Source organism: Rattus rattus, chromosome 1 (genome assembly GCF_011064425.1).
Source record: "Rattus rattus isolate New Zealand chromosome 1, Rrattus_CSIRO_v1, whole genome shotgun sequence".
In the NCBI taxonomy this organism is placed as follows: Eukaryota; Metazoa; Chordata; class Mammalia; order Rodentia; family Muridae; genus Rattus; species Rattus rattus.
This window is the reverse complement of record NC_046154.1, coordinates 142,333,106-142,338,860: the sequence shown is the minus strand read 5'-3', so window position 1 is coordinate 142,338,860 and position 5,755 is coordinate 142,333,106.

Below are 5,755 nucleotides of genomic sequence, written 5' to 3'. Positions count from 1 at the left end.
AGTATAGAAAAGAAAGTGGCTAATGGAAGCATGGGAAGGATTCACAAGTTACATTTTCTCATTTTCATTAACAGATTTTAAAGAGAAAAATAAAAAGAAATAGTTTTGCAAACAAGTTTAGGTTGAAAAAGAAAAGCAAGAAAAAAATCTTTGTCAAATATACTTGGAAACCAATAAAAAGTAAGAGATTCACAGTCATTGTGACTTGTAAAGTAGTAGTCCCTAGATGACAAAGTGTAAATATTCAACATTAAAAAACATTATTTTTTAGGGTTGGGGATTTAGCTCAGTGGTAGAGCGCTTGCTAAGCACAAGGCCCTGTTTGGTCCTCAGCGGAAAAAAAAAAAAAAAAAAAACATTATTTTTAATTTTTAAAAATTTTTAATCACCTTAAAATTCACTGCCTCTGCTTTGATGGAAGGTTCTAGCATGTTTCAATATAAAGCAAAAAGCCTTTCTTTCCCAAGGCTCAGCTCTTAGCAACATTCTTGCCTTAGGATGGGTACCACTCTTGTTCTCTGAGGCAAAGAAGTTCTAAGATTCTTCTCTTTGTTGATGTATGCATAAAACGATGCATAAGAAAGGATCTCCTTATGAGACGTTGCCCTGGATGCTCAGGTTTTGAGCTTCTGCCAAGGCAGGGCTTAGAACCAGGAAGGGATCCAGTCTCCTGCTGCCTGCTAAAGGACTATTCAGGGACCAAGTAAGCTATTTTATGTATGCAGTTGAGGACTGCTTAGGAGAGCTCTAGTTTGGTCCTGTCATTACCACCTGATAGATCTTGGGCTCAGGGGTCTCCTTCCTACCCAAGAGCAGGATCTCTAAGTCACTGGCCTGGGGTGTTACAGCCTCCTTTGCACCTAGAGTACACCACGCTGTTTTGCCTAGTGATGAGGTGGCTTCTGACTTCCCTGTCTGTATAACTGATTGGTGTCCCCACTGAACCCCAGAATGACCTTGGAAAGGAAGACTCCTCTGCTCATTCTTGATATATAGCCAAAAAACCCTTGCCATACGAGACTACTCCTCACACACTTGCCAACCCTGCTGGGCTCTCACAGGCCCTCTGAACACTGTCTTCTCTGTGGAAAGAAAGGCTCTACTGAACCAGTCCAGTGGGAAACAGAGACCAAATCCCAACCCATGAATCATGGAGTAACCACAGAACCTGTCAGCAATGAGGGGTGCTGGGGTCTGCACATAACTAGCCATTTTCCATCAACTACCTGGTCAATAAGAACTGCTGCTTCATGGAAGCTGTCATTAACTGGCTTTGGACCTGCCATATACACCTTCCTCAGCATTGAGAGTAGCTTAAATTATAGTAAGTACTATCATTTATAATGAATGGAAGCAATGGGTAGCCCTTTGCTTCACACATACTTGTATTCGTCCACCCTCCTTCTGCTGTGACTCAGAATTCAAGGATCCCTTATTTCCTCAGCTTTTAACATCACAGGAAACAACAGTAAGCAGACACATTTAGCATGCTGACTAAAGTCTTATATGCTACATCTTAAAAACTGTATAATGATTCCATGAAAATTTGAAAGTAACTTTTTACAAAGAGTACACTTAGAGAAAAGAGAGGGCTTTGAGACAGAGTTGCAGGGTCTCTGTAGTTTGCTTTGTTTTGGTTTGTTGGTTTCAAGACAGTTGAGACAGGCTCACCCATGTGGGGTAGGCTGGCCCAAAAACATGTAATCCTTAATCTCTCCAGAATGTTGATGATATACCCCTAGACAATGCACCCCAAGCCTCAAGATATAACCTTCTAAAGCCAATTTATGGTTGTGCTCTTCACAACCCAAGGACTACTTGCACAAGCAGACATGAATGGAACACAGGTTCCTTTCCAGCCTTCAAGGAGATACCCTCTCTTGGACTGTCCCCTGCTCTGCTCTGTTCCTCTCCTACCCCAAAGAGGTTACAAGAATGGCTTCCTCCTGCCCTTACCCTGTGCCCATCACCAATGCTTCTGATTCTTTTTAGATCTCCAGTGACAGCTGGTCCTTCCCAGATGCTGCATGTCCTAGTCCTTCATAGGCATCCACTTAACTTTTGAGAACTTTAGAGCCCTAAGCTCCTGCATGTGTGCATAGAGGAGCCAGAAAGGCTTTGAGTTTCTCCTTAACCCTACATCCATCCTTCATGAGAAAAATAGGAAGACAAAATTCCAAGTGGATGAGTGGATGCCTTTGGATCCTGAAGGGTACAGTCTATACATGTAGTAATTACTATTTATAGACATGAAACTATTGAAAGAATGCATGTCAATGACCAGGTGAAACAGGAATGTGCATACATTGTGTTCCCAAGAATTGGAATGATTTCCTGCTTTCTATACCACACAGATGCCTCCTGAAACACAGTAAGGTTTGGCAAAAGTGAAAGCTGAGCAGGAAACCATGATGACAGAATGTGTGTACTGTTGTAGGTACCAAGTCTACCTCATGCAGACTTACAGTACGAAAATACCTTATAACAGTCATACTAAACACTAATATTCTAGTGCCTTCTAAAGTGGCCTTTTAGTTTTGAGGGAGACTTGTCAAACATTTTGTAACCTTCTTAAGTTACACATATTTATATCATGGTTCATTTTTAAATTTTTCATAGCCAAGTATTTTTACCTCCTATCTTTACTAGTTACTGTAAGTTTGGTAGAAATGCCAGCACCTAACATTTAAATAGTCACTGACAAGTGACAAGAAGTATTTTTTTGGTGCTTTTTTTTCCTTCCATACATTAGATCCCAATTGCAATTCCCCTCCCTCCACTCCTCTCAATCCCTCCCCCCATTTCCCCTTCCCCACAGATCCACTCCTCCTCATGACACTAAGGTCTATAGCTGACTCTAGGTCTATGAGCTGAGCAGAATATCATTATGAATCATTTTACTAACTTTCTGTTTTTGTCAATCATATTTGGTTCTATTTTGGGTCTCTGAGATGTCCTACCTCTGGTTCCTGGCCATTCAAGCAGTATCAGGAATGGACTCCCTCTTGTGCCATGGCTCTCAAATTGGACCAATCATTGATTGCTCACTCCCAAGTTCTGTGACCCTATTACCCAAGACCTGATTTCAAGTTGTACTACACAACTATAGTAATAACAAACACATTGTATTAGTATAAAAACAGACACATTGATCAATGGTATTGAATTGAAGACCCAATGTAAATCCACACACTTATAGATATCTGATTTTTATAAAGAAGCCAGAAATGCACAATGGAAAAAAGAAAGCATCTTCAATAAACTGTGCTGCTCTAACTGGATTTTAGCATGTAGAAGAATGCAAATAGATCCATAGATCTGCACAAAACTCAAGTCCAAATGAGTTAAAGACCTCAACATAAATCAGACACACTAAATCTAATAGAAGAGAAAGTTGGAATAGCCTTAGATGTGTTGATACAGAAGACAACTACATGAACTGAACACAGGAATTGTTATTGAATGAAAATTTTAATTAACTCCACATCAGAGAGCTAATATCCAAAATATATGAAGAACTCAAGGAGGGCATCAACAAGCCAAATAACCCAATTAAAAATATAAACTAAGAATTCTGAACAAAAGAATAAGAAACACATGGAGAGAACTGGTCCCTCAGGAGTATTGTTATCCCTAAGCTCACAGGTGAGACCACCACTTTTGTTCCAAGAACTGGGCAAAGAGGGACCTACCAGAAGCCCACAAGGCACAGGATCTGTGAAACAGCCAGGGACACCCCTCTCCACACCCAAATCCCACCCAGAGAGCTGGTTTCCCAGGAGTACTGGCACACAAGATCACAGGTTCACAGGCCCACAGAAGGGAAAAGCTCCAGTCAAAGACAGCAAGACCAAAACACCAGAGATAAATAGATGGCAAGAGGCAAGCACAAGAAACTAAGCAACAGAAACCAAGGCTACTTGTCATGATCAGAACCCAGTCCTCCCACCATGTCAAGTCCTGGATACCCCAACACACCAGAAAAGCAAGATTTGGATTTAAAAATCACATCTCACAATGATGATAGAAAAGAGCCTCTCAGGGGCAGAAGATATCATAAAAACATTTAAATAACAGTCAAAGAAAATGTAAAATGCAAACAGCTCCTAACCCAAAACATCCAGGAAATCTGGGACACAATGGGAAGACCAAACCAAAGGATAATAGGTATAGAAGAGAGTGAAGAGAGTGAAGATTCCCAACTTAAAGGGATAGTAAATATCTTCAACAAAATTATAGAAGAAAAAACTTCTCTAACCTAAAGAAAAGGGTAACCATAAACAAACCAAAAGCCTACAGAACCCCAAATAGATGGGAACAGAAAAGAAATCCATTTGGTCACATAATAATGAAAACACCAAATACACAAAACAAATAAAGCATATTGAAAGCAGTAAGGGAAAAAGGTCAAGTAAAATATAACGATAGTCCTATCAGAATTTCACCAGACTTCTCATCAGAAACTCTAAAAGACATAAGACCCTGGACAGATGTTATACAGACTCTAAGGGAACAAAAATGTCAACACAGACTGCTCTACCCAGCAAAACTCTCAATTAACATAGATGGAGAAACCAAGATTTTCCAAAACCAAATTTAAACAATGTCTTTCCAGAAATCCAGACCTACAAAGGATAATAGATGGAAAACTCTATAGGATGATATCATTACACAGGTGAAGGCTGGTACAAGATAGAATGAGGCCTGTCAGTGAATGAGAAGGAAAGATGGGTAAGAAAAAAGATTTATGGAAGAGGAGGAGACTGGAATCCAGGAGGAGAGGGAGGGAAACAGTGGAGAAAACATGGAGGTAGATGTTAAGATTCCTCTCTGCACATTTACAGGTTGTTATGAATATTCTTAAGGGATGGATTAGACAGGGCTTGCATGTCTAGGTGGGCAATTATATCTTATCAATTGGATCAGAGATTATTTTGTTGTGTATTCTTTTATGTGGTGATTTAATAAAATGTAAGAAACCGGGGGTTGGGGATTTGGCTCAGTGGTAGAGCGCTTGCCTAGGAAGTGCAAGGTCCTGGGTTCGGTCCCCAGCCCCGGAAAAAAAAAAAAAAGTAAGAAACCATGTGGTTTCTAGAGACACGTATGTCTAGCATGGTGACAACCTACCTTGGGAACTAGATGGGTAGAGAGATCATTGACAGGCTCAGAGAGAAGCCATTAGCGGTGCACTATTGGATAGAGCAAAGCATGTGAGAGGCTTTGCTGACTGAGATGAACATATCTACCAGATATCTTGGGGCACTATGGTGCCAGACCTAGTGCACGGTAAAAGACAACATTTTTTTATAATTTTACAGAAAGAAAACTCCAACACAAGGACAGAAACTACATCTTAGAAAAAGCAAGAAAGTAATCACCTTGCAATTAAACCAAAAGAAGAGAGACACACAAACATAATTACACCTCTAACAAAAACAACAGGAATCCTCGCATCACGTAATAGTCAAAACACCAAATGCACAAAACAAAGAAAGAATATTAAAAGCAGTAAGGGGAAAAGGTCAAGTAACGTATAAAGGAAGACCTAACAAAATCACACCAGACTTCTCACCAGAAACTATGAAAGTCAGAAGATCCTGGACAGATGTCATACAGACCCTAAGAGAACAATAATGCCAACCCAGGTTATTGTCTCCAGAAAAATTCTAAATTAACATAAATGAAGAGACCAAGATATTCCATGACAAAACCAAATTTACACAATATCTTTCTACAAATCGAGCCCTACAAAGGA